Here is a 17,752-nt window from a genome sequence, read left to right on the forward strand (position 1 = left end):
AAGAGCTACTAATACAAAGATGAGTAGAAACAGGCATCGAGGAAGAAAAGACATGTAAAACACTTCACCTCACAATGTCTTAGGTGTGGCAATCAAACCAGGTACACGGAGGAGGGTGCTATAGGCGTAGGAGGTCAGGGAAGGCTTCCTGGAGGAGGCGATTCTTCAAATAAGTTTATTCAGAAAAGTAGTTTACCAGACAGATGAGGAGGGGCAAGGAACTATAGGTAGAGACATGATCAGGCACAGAGGCATGAAAAGAGATGGCATGTGTGGGGAAATAGGTGATTCCATATTGCTAGGTATGAAGTAAGGGTGGGAGGTAGTGATAAAGACGGTGGAGAGATGGACAGAGGCCAGTCAGGATGGGCTTAAACACCTGATCTACATCCTATGGGCAAGCTGGGAAGGGAATTTAGTTCGTAAATGTTACTCTGTCAGCTAAAGTAAAAGTTGGGATAGGGTTATAGGTTACAAGGAAAAATATATTTGGCCAATATTTAAAAAAAAAAAACCAACATTTTAATTAGCTAACAGAGGATTTATCGATCTTTTCCTTTATAGCATCTGGATTTTGAGTCATAGTTAGCAAGATTTTACTTATACTGAGGTTATAGAGGAATTTGCCTTTATTTTTACCCAGTACTTGTTTTGTTCCGTTTTTTACCTTTAGATCTCTGATTTTTTTTTGGTGATTTTTTTTCTCTTGCGCATGTTATGAGGTATGGATCTAATTTCATCTTTTTCCAGTTGGCTATCCAGTTGTCCCCAAACCATTCGTTAAATGGTTTGGGGACAACCTTACCCTTTGCTCTTTTCTGAGCTCTAAACCCGTGGCACTTAAATCCTCTGCTCCACCACTTTCCATCTCATAAAGCAGGTAATCAACATTGGCTACTGGGCCACAAGAGCAGGCAGGGAGTACTTTAAGGCTTGAAGACACTCGGATAGAAGAAGCCATATCATAAACGTAGACCAGCGCTAAATCACTCACCACTTTAATCATTAAAGGAGACTTGAGGTATGGAAACATTTAGTCACAATAATCAGACCCTCCTCTCTAAATTGGTAGAAATGTTAGCTCAGCTCTCCCTCTTCCTGTCAGCCTGAAATCATTCCATTGTTCAATTTGATTCAATTCAATTAGCACATCTTATACCCCTCCACTTTGGCAGGGAGCCTCTTAAATCTTCCCTAAATCACATTGGCTTTATTTTATATTTGACAGATTCAACAATATACACAATAATTTTTCTTACCTAGTGCCTGCCAAGGGCCTTGTCACAGTGTTAGGTACCAAGTGGGGGAGGGTACAACAAAAGATAGAGGGTGCTTTTATCCATTTTTTTTAAATTTACTTTTATTTTAAGGATAGCAGTACAAGGTTAAGGAAACATGAAAGTACAATAGCAATAATTCAAAAATTATCCATGTTACCGCTTCTACACAAGAATCTGCGCTATTGCATCAAATCCTCAGTGCAAACATACAAAAGTATTAGCCAAATGGCTAAGCAGGACTCTGGGGTGAACTGCTGGGATTGAATCCTGGCTGCCTCATTCAGGCAAGTGGACTTTGGACCTTGGCCAAGTTCTCTAACCTCTCTCTGCTTCCCTTTTCTCACTAGTAAATTGAGAATTATGGTTGTGGTGCCTCTTAGGGTTGTTATGAATGCTACATGAGCTCATATAAGGAAAGCATTTATAAAGTGCCTGCCTCAGAGCAAGCAGTAAACGAATGGGGGCTGTTAGTACTGGCATCCACACTAGTGTTCAATTTATTTTTCAATAGCTGTCAATTGCATGTTCACTGACACTGATGACTCTCCACATTCTTTGTGCCCATGTGCTCCGTCTACGGTGGGATGTAGGGGTGCTCCTGTCATTGTTTGATTTTTTCTGGCTAAGGCAGGAAGGAAGCCAGATAGACTTTCCAGTCAAAACACAGCCTAGGCAGGGTGGGAAGGGCAACTAAAAGCCAGGATGACACAGGCCTCTTTTCAGTTTTTGCTTGCCCCCTTGCCCTCAAAGCCAAACACAAAACTGGACATAGATTCTTGTCCCTGACAGCTGCCAGTGAAATAAAGTTAATTCCTGTTCCCTTCCTGGAAACACTGGCTGGAGTTTTAGGATATGAAATAAAATGTGTGCTGACCATCCTGCCAAAGAATGCCCAGAGGAGGCAGATGGATGGCTCATCACTGGGATTGTTTTCTGCCCAGCTCCACCTCTGGATCTCTGGTACAAGGGAGGTCTGATGCTGGAGAGAAGCTAAACTACCTATTCCAGGAAAGTCCATATGGAGAGAAGCCCTGGGCATGTCCAGGATTGAACTTTGCCATAGTTCTTTTATGCCCCCCTCCTAGGACTGATTCCATTGCCTCCCTTTCTTTTAATCCTAGGAAATTGTTGCCAGACTTTTTTGTAGCAAGTGCCCCAGTAGAATTCTAGGAACTTCTCTTCATAAACCTCATAAACCTTTCCTGTGTGTCAGCTTACATGCAGAGAGAGCTAGTTTTCCGAGTGGGGAACAGAAGTCCAGGCACATCTTGCAAACCCTAAATCACTCTGTCCTGACAAAAACAACTGTAGATTCATACAAGAGCATGCACATGAAATTATGATGCTATAGTTACTCATCTTTTAAGCCACAGTGACCAGAATCTGGGGAGCAAGATACAGTTGTTGGAAGGCTCTAGTCAAGGGTGTCAATCTGTACCAAAAAGGCTGTAAAACACTGATAGGGAAATAAATGGGGAATCCTGCCCATTACGGCTATTGGCTGTGATAGTTGGTGCCATTAAAAAGAAAATAAATCTGCAGCTCAATACATGGACATACTCAAAATTAGATAAAGGACTGCAGCTTATATCTGGCCTCCAAACCAGACAGCACAGAAGTTTTAGTGCTCCTTCAAGCCTTGCCAAATTAAAAATAAAATGTGCTATGATTTTTTTTATTTCAATGGCTTTATATTTTATTGTGTGATCATGACAACTATAGGAATCACTGAAAACAAATCATTCTGGGATGAAAAGAGTAAAATCTGTAATTCATAATAACCAAGTATCATTACCATTATTACATCTCATACATTCTTCAAAGTGCTTTGTGTATGTTATCTCATTCAGCCCTCACAAGAAACCCACGAGGCAGGATACTATTTTAAATCCCATTTTGCAAAACAAGAAACTGAGGCGCAGTAAGGTTAATTTGCCCAAGATCTCAGAAAATTGGCAAAAACAATATTAAGAGCTTTAAGATTTCATCAGAGAGAGACATTGTCTTGGAGGCAGTGGTTGGAATAGGTGTCTCAGAGAAGAAGGTGTAGTAGTAGCTTGGGCTAAGCTTTCGGATAGAGTCGGGAGGAACTGGGGAGCTTTATGTGACAGCGAAATATGCTTGTAAGGTTCTGGAGAGCGCTCTTTCTCAGTCGACTCTGTCAACCGCTGCCTTCTCTTGATAACGCCTTCCTGTGAGGTTGTATTTCACCTGCCAGCACCTTTAACATCATCTTTAAACTAAATAATACTATTTTGGGAGAAAAATAGCTTAGTCTTTCTATAAACTTATCCTATGTGTGTGACCATTATGTTACCTGGATTTCCACAAGCCTTTCTATAAATGATCATACAAAAGATCAAACATATCACGTGTCACTCCGTGGTGAGGGTTATACAATTTTCAGCGTATCTGATACAATTTGTTTCTCATCTACTCTCCTCCTTAAATTGTTGAGAGATAAGGAATCGTGAGTCAACTTTACGTCATGAAAGAGAGAAGACTTGGGGGAGGGGAGTGGTTCCTAGCCCTGCTGGGCTGCCACCACGTTGGGATATAGGGAAAAAATACCTTCAGGTTGCCATTGCCTATCCAGCACCCTAAGCCCTGCCGCAGGTACCCGGCACAGCGCAGTGAGAAGGCGGGTTGGTTTGTGCCCTCGGGAAACCTCTGCCTGGTGGAGTCGGGGGAACCTGACAGCAATGATATGCTAATAAAACCTCACACAAGCTCCAAAACAGAGCATTACTTAGGTTGTTATCAGTGTATACACAAAAGAATTATCCTAGGGAAGAAGAACTGCCTAGAGGGAATAATTCTTTAATATTTCAAGTGAGATGGGAAGAAAGATTAAGACTAAACTGTAAGTGAGGGAAAGTGAAAGGGTGGGTGGAACTTTCTGTAAGAGGGGAGTGACATGCGAAGGCTCTGTGGACAAAGACAGTTCAGGATGCTGAAGGGATTGAAATAGGACTGAAATGTTCCCTGCAAACTGTGAGATTAATCCAATCCTAACATGGGTGGGAATTTATATTGCATGAGATGCCATCAAAATTACAAGTATGAAATTTAATTATTTAAGAAATGGTGGTACTCACCTGACACCTGACAGAAATAAATTAAAATATTTTCTGGATGACGGCATCTTGAACCCAAGACAGTAAATTATATGATTGAAATAAAACTTTGTATACTTGAATGCATGCAATAAATATATATGAATAAAATGCCTAACTACATACATAAATACATAATTATACATATGTAAATTTATATTACATTGTAATGTATATATTAATTTTTAGATCAGGCAGAAAATTAAAAATATTTAACATGTGAAAAATAATATTAACAAGCTTAAAATAATTGATGTTAGTCTCATATCCAATATTTATTATAGATTCTCCTAAGTACCTATGAATATTTATGGAAGTCAGCCATATAACTCCCATAAGATAAATCTCAACATATTTCAAAAATTGGCACAAAACCGAATCACAATGAAATAACCTTGATATCAACAATAAAGACAAATCTTTGTGAATTAAAAAGGAAACAGATTTCTAAATAATTTTAGGATAAAAACATAAATCATAATGAAAATTTAAAACATAACTAGAGCTAAGTGACTATTAAATTAAAGTATTTAAAAATATGTGCCACCAAAGCAGTATTTTATTGAGATTTATAAGTTTAAAATATTATTTAAAAATAAGAAATATTAATAATTCATGATCTATGCCTCCAAAATAAAGGTTGAAGTCTAACAAAAAAAAAATAAATTCACATAAAATAGGGTATTAAAAGGAACTAAATATAAAGGAAAAAGACAAATAATAGGGGAAAATTTTTAATGGTATTTTCAAAAAATTAGTATAGGTAAATGTCTGGCAATAATAACAAATAGAAAAGAGAAGAGAAATATATTGAAAGTATTATGAATAAAGCAGGCCAAGTGTAGGCCAATCTCACCCCAAATACAGATGCAAAAATACTAGCAAAATATTAATAAACCAATTCCAGCAAAATATAAGAAATATAATTTACCAAAATTATGTCACTAGGTGGTGTAAAAATTGATGAATTTCAAAGCCGGTGCACAATACAGCAGGAAAATTTCTTACAGAGTGCCGACCCAAATCCAAAGCAAGTTGTCTATATGTAAAACAGGAATAAAGATTGTCTATCTACTATTTTTTCTGCTATTTGATGTTGACCTGGAATATTTAGCCAGAGAGGCAACAAGATATTTTCAAAGTAATTTAAGTATTTTCAAAAATACTCAAAATAATCAAGTGGATTATTACAATTAAAAGGCTAGTTTTGAAAATTTCCTGAAAATAGATAAATCTTTAAAAAAAATAAAAAGTTACATTTCTGTATACAACAACAATACAAATGTATTTAAAGAAAAGCCACATGTTTTATGTCAAGCTGTAAGAAACCTAGGGTTAATTAAACACAAATTTCTACCTATGGGAAAATTTTTAAACTTTATTTCATATTATGAAAAAAATAAAATTGCAACAAGAAAATGTTTTAGCAAGTTCAAAGACAGAAACATTCAATAGTAGTCCCAAGACTAGGTAAGAGATGCTCCTAAAGAAAAATAAAAAGAAATATTTCAACAACAAATATTAAATATTTTGTTAGTATTAATAGTATAATATTAAATATTATAGTAAATCAAACCAATTTAATAATGCAGGGGTAGATGTAAAGACAAAAGGAACAGAAAGGAGAGTCCAGGAAAGGATTCATGTAATGAAGCTTCATATTTTACAGAAGGATCATTGAATCAATACTGAAAGGTGTACTACTCAATTTATGGTACCCAGATAATTTTTTATCCATATAGAAAAACAAATAAGTTTAGATCCTTTCTCATACAAAACACAAAACTCAATTCCAGGTGGTTTAAATACTTTACTTTGAAAGGTGAAATTTTAAAACAGAGGCAAATAGGATATATTTTTATGATCTCACAGTGGGTATAATTTTTTAAACAAGGCACATATGGGCAAGCCATCAAAGATAAGACTGTCACATGTGCCTCTCTTTGAGTTATTCTGTTATAAAGTAACAAGAAGTGTGAGACAGTTTAAAGTGGGGAGAAAATATTTCCTACACGTAAAGTAGAATAAATCTAGCATCCAGAATATATGAATAAGAATGAAGAAGAACAGTACTGTACAAGTTAGTGTTGGTTAACTGCTATACCAGACTATCTCCAAAATCTCAATAACTTAACCCAATAAAGCTTTATTCCTCATGCATGCTTCAGTTCTTTTGGTATTGGAAAGTGGGACTTCCAACGGTGATTCAGAGAATAGGTTTTCTTAAAAGTAACTCATCATCACCTAGGGCATTAAATCCTCCTCTAGATCTTCTAGATTTTGATGGATAATGATGATATAGAGACAATGTGGCAGATCATGCAAGAAGTTTTAGGGGTCAGTCTTAGAAATGGTATATGACTGCTCACATTCCATTGCCAAGAATTCACACACACACACACACACACACACACACACATGAATATACTGTAGCTGGTTTATCAGGAAGAGAAGGAAAGAGGGTTTGGTGAACATACAGTGTTTCCTCTACATTGTGGTAGTTTGAAGTTGTATGTACCCCAGAAAAGGTCATGTTCTTTTAACCCATTCCTGTGGGTGTTGACCTATTGTGGGTGGGAACTTTTGATTAGGTTATTTCAATTGAGATGTGACCCACCTCATTCGAGATGGGTCTTAATCCTCTAACTGGAGTCCTTTATAAAAGGATGAAGGATGCACAGAAAACCCAGAGAAACTCATGGATAATGCCCCAGAGAAGCTAGGAGGAAGCTGTTGAAGCCAGAGGAGGGAAGCAACAAAACCCTGGGGAGAAGGACCGTTAGACGTCACCTTGTGTGCCTTGCTATCTGACAGAGAAACCCAAGCTTTCTGGTTACGGGTCTTCAGAAAAGGTATTGTCCTACTGATACCTTAATTTGGACATTTCATGGCCTTAGAAATATAAACCTGTAAGTTGATAAATCCTCATTGTTAAAAGCCAGTCCATTTCTGGTATACTACATTTTGTCAGCTTTAGCAAACAAAACAATCACTAACACTAGGAATGAAACAGAAAAATGGGCAAAAATCATCACGGGGAACAATATCTGATGAACAGATTAAAAGGTTTTGAATCAAATAAATGCAAATTAAAACTATAATGAGTCATGAACATTTTACAACTACTAGATTAACAAAAAATTTAAAAGTTGTTTTGAGAATGTGGAATACCATAAATTCTTACCTACTGTTGGTGTTAATGTAAATTGATAGAATCATGTTGGAAAACAATTTGGAACTATCTAGATAAGTTTGAAAGCATGCTTAAGTTAATGCCTAATTATGCTACTCAATGACCATAATAGCAGTAAATAAGTAAATAAAAATAATAAATAAAGCCAAAAAATTTAAGTCTGTAAATATTTGAGATTGTTATCAAGAGGAAATGGAATAAATTGTTAGCTAGTCAATGTATAATGGAATTAATGTATTAGTGAAAATGAACACAACCCTACCTACGTGAATGGGAAAAAAGTAAGACAAGAAAGCATACGTATACTTAACACTAAATTTTAAAACCCACACAGCAAGAGGGATTGACATGTCTGTAAGAATTTAAGGAAATAATGTATTATGGGACCTAGGGTAGAAAAGGGAGATAGTTTACAGATTGAGGAGAAAAGTAAAAGAGTTGGTGGATTGGAGGGTATCATGAGATGTATGATTAGTAGTACTTGGAGTTGTTGAAAAGATGAGCAAAGAGGATTTTAACATAAAGTTTAAAAAAATTGAGTCCGTAATTCTATAAATAATGAAGGAAGGGAGGGAGGGAGGGAGGGAAAGACAACTCTTCCTTACAGAAAAATTCCAAATAATATATGTAGACCCTTCATCACCCCAGAGGTGGAGTTCAATCTCTTGCCCTTTGAGTATGGGCTTTAACAGTAACTTTGCTTCCACAGAATACAGTTTTGAAAGGGAAAAAAATTAGCTTTCCAGAGGAAAAACCTGGTGCACACAACCTTAACTAAGTGATCAGGGTCCACATCCTCAGTGATGCCATGTGGCTATCATGTACCCCTGATGTGGTGTGATGAGAAAGGCACTTTGCCTCTGTAAGAGTCTTTCCAGAAATCCATAGCCCCTGTCTGATGATGAGAAACATGTCAATCAAACCCACACTGAGGGACATTCTACCAAATATCTCCCAGTAGGCTTCAAAACTGCTAAGGTCCCAGAAAACAAGGCAACATGGACCAGACAGAGGAGATTAAGGAGACATATGACTAAATGGAATGTGCTATCCTGGATTGGATCCTAGAACAGAAAATGGACATTAATGGGAAGCCTGGTGAAATCTAAGTACAGCCTGGTGATTAGTTAATAATGATGTATGACTAAGAGTAAGTTTTGACAAATGTACCACAATGGTATATCATGATAACATTAGGAAGAACTGAAACTCAGTGTGGGATATGTGGAAACTTCCTATAATGTCTTCTAAATGTAATCTAAATGTAAACTTAAAGTATTCCAGAATAGAAAAAAAATTATTTTAAAAAATGTGGGCAGATAGGGGAGAACCAACTGATCTGGGTGATGGGTGTCTGATTTTGGAGTTCTGAACTGGGGCCATGTGAATGTGTCACTTAAGTAGAACGGACTAGTTTACTTGGAAATAAGGACATTGAAATACTGAGAAGCCAGAGATTTGGTTTGCTATCCTCATAGCGAGTGTAGGGTTTGACAGAAAATTTTGAAAGATGGGGAGTTACTGACATGTTCGTTGAGGACAATAATTAGAATTGCATTGCCCTTTTTAAAAGAACATGAAGGAGTAATTGTTTGGAGGCAGAAATGGAGAACAAAGAAAACTTCGAGTCATTAATTGACTTTGTAATCGGTGGGAGTTTTAGAGTAGGGATTTAAAAATGAAGGGGAGGTGCCAACACTTGAGTAGGTTGCCTTGGAAGTGATGAGCATGGGTGAAATCCTGCTTTCATTAAGTGAGGGAAGTAAAAGAAATAACTGTGGACTAGTATAGTGTTCTCCAGTCTTCACAATATCGCCCACTGATTCTTGCCTCTTGATATTCGTGACCTTATATAAACTGTTGCCACATTGACTAAGGCTTACCTGTGTCACCAAAAAAAAAATATTTCAGAAATAACTATGCATGGCATCTGAGGATGGGGCTAAAGGACATTGTGCCTTCCTCCTTGCTCTCTCTTGGATCACTCATTCTGGAGGAAGGCAATTGCAACGTCGTGAGCCTTGTGGAAATGTCCATGTCGTGAATTGCTGATGCCTCCAGCCACAGTGAAAGCGTCTTCTCCATCCCTGTGAGGGTTTCACATGCCTGCAGTCCTCACCAATACCTGGACTACAACCTCATAAGAAATCTCAATCTAGAACAACCCAGGTGAATCTCTCCCCAAATTTTCCACCAACAGAAACTATGATATAATAATTATTATTTTGTAGCCCATTAAGTTTGGGGGGTAATTTATTATGGAGGAATAGATAACTGGTATGAAATGCAGAAGATAGTGTTTATTATGTAATCCCAGACACAGCTGAAGGGTTCAAGAGGTAGAGAGAGTTTGAGTGTCAAGTTGACTTAACTACAAAGTAAGATGATTGTTTTAGTACTTGTAATGTTCCTTTCAACTCAAACATTTTGCTGTTCCATTTCATTTTGTTGCATGTGAAATGTACTCACTTTGGTATTTACTGGTATTGAAAATTGCTCTCTAATGCTACTGGGCTTATGCTATGAGTGATGGTAAAGTAGTTTTGAACTTAAGCTTTATTTTGTGAACAAAACATTTTGGTTTTCTTTCTTTTATTTGTGCAATATTGTAATTTAAATCGGCTACTATCCTGCGGTGCAGGAACATTGTTCTACTGTGTTTCTTTTTATGGGAACTAAGCTTAGTTTCATTGCGCTTATCAGAGATAAAACCTATAAGCGTTACGGACGTGTAACTCTCAGTCAGAATGTGGATGATGTTCAATGAGTTGGAAGCAGTAGGCTAGAAAGCCTTTCAGACCTACTTGGGTAGAAAAATTGTAAAAGAAATGTCTTATTTTCTACTTTATTTTAATGCTAATGACAAATGGAATCACAGGATTGTTGGGGTCTTGAGAAATCCTTTGCTCCATAAATCATTCCTTCCCCCAACAAATAGGTGAAAATTTAACCTGTTTGAAAAATCCTTTAAATGAAACTCATTTCAAGTTTATGAACCAACATTGCCAAGGCATAATAATATAGGTTATTGTGGAATGCTCAATTTCATTTTGATATATGATTTAGATAGTATTTGTAAATTACTCCTGGTAAAAGTACTTACAAATAAGAGTGTATGAAATGTTTTTATTAGGGTTATCATGTCAACCTCAAAATAGCACTAGAGGTAAATTCCATTTTTCAGCACCATTTTATGAAGGCATCTGAGGTAAGGGGAAGGAAGGAAGTAGAGATTACTTAAATAAGAAGCTATAAAAGAATTCCTTCTCATCAACAATCAGTTGGCCATAAACATGAGGGTTTATTTCTATTTGGCCTATATGTCTGTCCTTGTGCCAGCACCATGCTGTTTTAATTTCTGTGGCATTGTAATAAGTTTTAAGATTGGAAAGTGTGAATCCTCTAACTTCATTCCTTTTCAAGCTGATTTTGGCTATCCCGGATCCTCTACCCATCCATTTAAATTTGACGATGGCTTTTCCATTTCTGCAAAGAAAGTTGTTGGAATTTTGATTGAGATTGCTTTGAATCTGTAAATTGCTTTGGATAGAATTGACACCTGGGCAGCATTTGGTCTTGCAATACATAGATACTGAATGTCCCTCAATTTATGTAGGTCTTCTTTGATTTCTTTTAGTAATGCTTTGTTTTTTCTGTGTACAAGTCCTTTACATCCTTGGTTAGATTTATTCGTACATATTTGATTCTTTTAGTTGCTGTTGTAAATAGATATTTTTATTGATTTCTTCTGAGTGTTCAATACTACTGCATAGAAACACTACTGATTTTGGAGTGTTAATCTTGTACCCTGCCATTTTGCTAAAATCATTAATTAAATCTAGGAGCTTTGCTGTGGATTTTTCAGGATTTTCTGCATGTAGGATAATGTCAGATATGGAAAGTTTTACTTCTTCTTTTCTAATCTGCATTTCTTTCATTTCTTTCTGTTGTCACAGAACTCTGGCTAGAACTTCCAGTACAATGTTGAATAACAGTGGAGACGGTGGGCATCCTTGTCTTGTTCCAGATCTTAGAGGAAAAGTTTTCAGTCTTTCACCACTGAGTAAGATGTTAGCTATGGGTTTTTCATACATGCTCCTTATCATGATGAAGAAGTTTCCTTCTATTCCTAATGTTTATATCAAAAAGAGAGGCTGGATTTTATCAAATGCCTTTCCTGTATCAATTGAGATAATTGTGTGTGTGTGTGTGTGTGTGTGTGTGTGTATTTTCTTCACTCTGTTAATGCAGTGTATTACATTAATTGATTTTCTTATGTTTAACCACCCTTGCCTATCTGGGGTAAATCACACTTTATCATGGTGTATAATTCTTTTAATATGCTATTGGAGTCAGTTTGCTAGTATTCTGTTGAGGATTTTTGCATCTTTTTTAATATCTTTATCTAGCTTTCATGTTAGGGTGATGTTGGCCTCCTGGAATGATTTTGGGAGTTCCCCCTCCTCTACAGTGTTGTGGAAGTGCTTGAGCAGGATTGGTGTTACTTCTTCTTGGAATGTTTGGTAAAATCCACCAGTGAAGCCATCTGGTCCTGGCCTTTTCTTTCTTTGGAGGTTTTTTGATTACTTGTTCAATTCTTTGTTTGTAATAGTTTTGTTGAGATCTTATGTTTTCTTCTACAGTAAGTATAGGTTGTCTGTGTTTTTCTAAGAACTTGTCTATTTCATTTAGATTATCCATTAGTTGGTGTACAGTTTTTCAAGTATCTTCTTATGGTCTTTTTAAAATTTCTGTGGGGTTGGTATTAATGCCCCCCTTTCATTTTTTTATTTTAGCTATTAAGTTCCCTATGTTTCTTTCTTTGTCAGTCTAGCCAAAGATTGTCAATTTTATTGATCTTTTGAAACAAACCAACTTGTGGTTTCACTGAGTCTATTTGTTTTTCTCTATTTAATCTGTCTCTCCTCCAATCTTTGTTATTTTCTTCCTTCTGCTGGCTTTGGGTTTAGTTTGCTCTTCTTTTTCTAGATACTCTGGTTGTGATGGTAGGTTTGTGATCATTCTTCTTTTTTAATGTTAGCAGTGACTGGTATAAAGAAAAGAGTGAGTGGATGTATCTTTTAAAAAGCAGTATTCTGGAACTTATTTCAAGAATAAAGCAGGAAGGACCAAATCCTTCAGCTAACCAAGAACAGCCAAGACTCTTGTTGCAGGCAGAATAGCGGACCTCAAAGTGCCCACATCGCATTTCCCAGAATCTGGGCATGGCTATTTAACATGGCCTGGGGAATTAAGTTTGCAGATGGAGTTAAGGTTGTGAATAAGCTGACCCTAAAATAAGGTTATCCTTTAGTATCCAGGGATAACTAATATACTCAAATGGGTCCTTAAATTGGGAGGAGAGAGGTAAAGTGTCAGAACCAGAGAGCTGGGCAACCTGAGAAAACTCAACCAGCCATTGTTGACTTTGAAGGCAGAAGGAGGCCGCAAGTCCAGGAGTGCAGAGGGCCTTGAGCAGCTGGGAGAGTGTTAATAAAAGAGTGGTACATGGGAATCCTGTATTTTATGCATGATTGCTTTGTAAACCCACTTCTCTAATAAAGACAAAAAGATTGTCTGTTTTTAATGGTATTCTAGGAAGTCCATGACCTCCATCAGATATTTCCCCCATCCTGAATTTGCTGCCATTTTATGAGAGAATCATTAGGTTCCCCTCATCATTAAGGTTCTTGTGAATCCAGAATTTCTGGGATGCTCTTAGGTTCAGTTTGTGCTTATTTGATTCAAGTATTAGCCACATTGTTCAAACTCAAATGTAATGAAGTAACACAAATTTTATCTGTTTACTTTTCTACCTTATGAATTTATCTGAAATATTTAATTGTATGTCATCATTGCAGTGATTCCATTTTACAATTATAAAAAACAAGGAAGGAAAGTGGAAAAAGACAGAGAAACAATTTCTAAACAATTACTACACTTTTTTGTTGTTTCTTTATTTTTCCTTCAGGACCATCAATTCTTCCCTTAAATCTTTTAGCTACTAAGTGGAATTGAGCTAGAAATTGCTTGTCAATGTTTACTCAGGAACACTTTAATATTTGTGTAATCAGCATATTAAATAACAATTGGTTTTGTCAAGTCATTTTTGCCATTCCCGGCAAACGTTGATAAAATGTTCATTCACATACTATTTTTAAATGTTGTTTAAAAATACTTGTGTCTTCATTTCTAACTTTACTGGCACAATGAGGGTCCCTATAGATGTAAGGACTTCAATGGGAAGACTCAGATTTGAATAAAATTAAACGGGATTGCTTAGTGCTTGATTGTTTAAGACAAGGAGTTTGTGCAAAGAAAAGAGGGCAGAGAGAGAACAAGGACACAAAAATAGCTAGAGGGATATTACAACATTCTGCAGTTGTTGGGGCAAAGTTTAAGGAGGAAAACTGGTGTTTTCAATGTACAACTTAATTTAATTTTAGATAAAATGTGTTCGATGTTGAAAGATATAACCTGGTATGAAAGTTAAAAATATTGGAAATGTAGAACTAGAACATAGAAGACAGGAGGACCTGGACAGATTTCAGAATAAAAGATTTTTATACACATCATTTTATATAAAAGAAAGGAATAAGGGAGGGAGAAAGATGAGCATAAAACAGAGGTAACAAGAGAAGAAATGGCAATGTATTCTAGGAAAAAAATTGTAAGTTACTCTGCTGTTTTCTCCTAGCCATTTATAATATTTATCTGCTGCTGACCCACACATTCTTCTCTGAGAATGTCTCTCTCTCTCTCCACACACACACACACATACACACACACATCTGTGTATGTGTGTGTATATGCATATACAGTGATCCCCTGAAGCCATAGGTGCTCAACATTCCAAGCTCCTATCTGGCTAAAGATGATTAGTTCAGAATTGGACACTCTACTTAAGACAGCAACATATTGTTGGCCTTTTTCTGTCTATACTTGGCAGAAGGACACTGAACACCTATACTTAGTAGCAAATATTGGCTGACTAAGTAATTTGAAGTGATCTGAAGGTTGTTTGGAAGCAATGTATGTTGATGCGCATGTTTCTCTGTGAACAGGATCAGGTCAATTGTGCAGATAAACAATGAAAACCAGGCTGAGGCAGCAGCTCTATAAACTTTCTCCTCACTTGCTGGGTCCCCCCACTACTGACCTCCTTCTTGGGTAACTTCAAATACTCCTGATACTTAATAACACTTTCTTCTTTGGGTTAAGGTCTGTCTTGGGTGTTAGCTTGTTTCAACCAACTTAAATTTGACTAAAACAAAACAAAACAAAACAAAAAGCAAGGAAGGTTTATCAGTCATGTTCTCCCAAAAAACAGAACCAATGGGCTGTTTGTATGTAGTATACACCTATGTATGTAGGTGTACAAATATGTATTGTGTGTGTGTGTGTGTGTGTGTGTAAAGGCATTTATTTTAAGGAATTGGCTCATGCAGTTGTGGGGACTGGCAAGTCTGACATCCATATTCAGGTTGGCAGACTAGGGAAGTTTGGTAAGAGTGATGGTGTAGTCTTAAGTCTGAAATCCACAGGGATGGCCAGCAGACTGGAAACTCAGAGAGAAGTAGATCATGCAGTCTTGAGGCAGAAATTTCTCTTCCTCAGGAATCCTCAGTTCTTTACTCTTATGGCCTTCAATTGACTGGGTGAGGCCCACACATGCTATGGAGGATAATCTCCTTGACTCATAGTCAACTGATTGCAGATGCTAATTCACTCTCCAGAAAACCTCCACCTCCATGGCAACATCTAAGCCAGTGTTTGACCAAGCAACGGGTCACCGTAACTTAACCAAGTTGACAAGTAAACTTAACCATCACAAAAGGGAATACAATCTGGTGGAAGCACAAACTTAATTTACAGTTTCTTTTAACATTAAAGGAAGAAACATATTTCTGTATAAAATATAAGCTCAGATTTTAGTTTCCCTCAGATACATAGCATTAAAAGATTATTCAAAATAAAATAGGGGCCAAATCATCATGTGTTTTAATGACTATTATCTTGATTTTCACATGGATTGGGGACTAGAGAGGAGAAATGGACAAAAATATTTCACTTCTAGTGTTCTCCTGTGAACAACCAATTAATGAAACAGAAACAAGGAGTTCTTTGAAGACTGAATTCCTTAGGCAAAAAATAGTGAATGGCAGTTGTTAAATGAATTTGAATAACATATATAACAAAGTTTCTGATTATTGAAATCTATGAGGGAAACATGAAATTTACAGGTTTTGACATTAGGCAGATACTGTTCTCTAACTCTGGTATGTATCTATGCTCAGTAAAACAAAACAAAACAAAACAAAAGCATCATTTAAGTATAGCCAGTATTGTTTACTCAACGTGTTTAGAATGTGGTAAACACATTCCCTCTGAATGACAGATGTTATCATAATTATTGCATCAATCCTCCTTACTTTGGGGATCCCTGCCAGCTCCACGGTTACCCCCGCTGAACATCTTTATGCCCGGGCCCTTCAGTTTCTCCAAACTAGGCCTTGGACATGGAGCTAGATGTGCTGCCTCCTCAGGAACTCCCTTTCTTCTAGAAGGGTCTGGAAAACTCTTTGCTTTCCACATCTGTTAGCCACTGATAGATTCTGAACTAGCTGTCGTGGGGGAGGAGGGCAAGGAAAGCCTGACAGTGAAGGTGATGCCAACTGAAGCTGATTCCAGCGGCACTGGAAGACTAAGCCAGGTGAAAAGTTGGACACATTGCCACTAGCAAACTCACATCATTAGAAAAACACTGTCTCATGGGGTGCAGTGGGCAGCTGTGATAAATACATGTTCAGCAACGAGTAAAAGGGAGGGTCGCTCAAAGTGACTGAGGCTGGGGAAGTGGGCAGAGGTCAGCTCTGAAATCTCCCTGCACAAGGCAAGGGGGCTCCGACTTTGCACTAGAATTCTTAAAATTTAGCATTTTCTTTCCTTGTTTGATAATTGAGCTATTTTTACCCTTGGAAAGGGTCATCATGCAAGAAAACATAATTTCCCAAAACATAACATATTTACTTTTTTTTTTTTTTTTTGCTTTGAAACATCAAGGCACAGATAACAGGAAATGCAAAGGGAAGTCAAAGCAAATGAGAAAAGGTATTTGATTAAACTTAAAATATTTAAATATATGTATAACTCATTTGTGTATATGTGACAAACAGTCTGAGCTGAGTATCTCAGATGCATTGCTGAACTGGAGGATGCTGCCAAATATTTCTTTTTTTGCTTGAGGAAGTACATCATCCTTTGATTATCAGGTTAGTTATCTAGAGTGTATCATTTTATTTTCCCACATTTCTGTGGTCATTCAGGTATTAATGAATGTTACAAGGAAACCACCATACTGGCTAAAACAATGCTTTATTTTTTTCCCCTATAATTGTGTTCTATGGACTTTGACTCTGTATGTCCTCCTCTCTCACATTGTGAAATTATAAAAGTGATCTTGAGAGGTCAAGAGCAAAAGTCAAAGTTTGTTTCTTGCTGGAAGAGTTCAGCTAACATCATTATTCTTTGTGATTCTTGCTGAGGAAGTATGAATCGTTAGCATGGTCAAAGCCATCAGCCAGAGTTCCAATTTGCTGTGTTAAAAAAGAGAGAAAACATCAACTGTTGGTGTAATTTATTTATACTGCTTTGGCTTCATTTCCCTCTTTCTATTTCAAATCCAAATAATTTCCTAAATTATAAATGCTAAATTTATTGTATTTTTAAACAGTGTTATCAACTTTTCCATAAGCCAATTAAAAACCTGAGAATTTGAAATGAAAATAATGAGGCTTACTCATTTATCACTAATAAAGTTACAAAACAGATGAAATTTAATAATAATACAGTATTGTCTCATATTATTTTTTAATTTCTTAATAATGGAATGCAAGTAGAAATATTAGTTCATTAAATGAGACAACAGAGTAATTCACTTACCATAATCACATTTTAATGCCCTAATTGCATTTTTTACCTTTCAGTATACTATTCTACTTTTCATAGTTAGATAGGTAATATTTTCCCATGAATAACAGATTTGTTAATAATTATGAATTGCTATAGCTTTAGGATAACAAAAAGTCTTGGCTACAAAAATACTGTAATTGTAACTGTTTTTACATTTTCAGTGATTAATTATGTTGGCATTTGGCTCATAA

At 36.5% G+C, this 17,752-nt stretch overlaps 1 long non-coding RNA gene across 2 annotated transcripts in view; it reads right to left on the bottom strand.

Annotated features, from left to right (window-relative positions):
• Positions 1-17,752, bottom strand: part of LOC119534556 — a 112,353-nt gene that overhangs the window by 64,273 nt on the left and 30,328 nt on the right. The window contains exon 4 of one of the 2 annotated variants that reach the window (XR_005217052.1): positions 16,958-17,185. The exons of the other annotated variant lie outside the window; for it this stretch is intronic. This is a non-coding gene — a long non-coding RNA (uncharacterized LOC119534556). Of the gene's footprint in view, positions 1-16,957; positions 17,186-17,752 lie in introns of those variants that run through there. 2 annotated transcript variants of the gene reach the window in all.

Source organism: Choloepus didactylus, chromosome 5, assembly GCF_015220235.1.
Source record: "Choloepus didactylus isolate mChoDid1 chromosome 5, mChoDid1.pri, whole genome shotgun sequence".
NCBI lineage: Eukaryota > Metazoa > Chordata > Mammalia > Pilosa > Megalonychidae > Choloepus > Choloepus didactylus.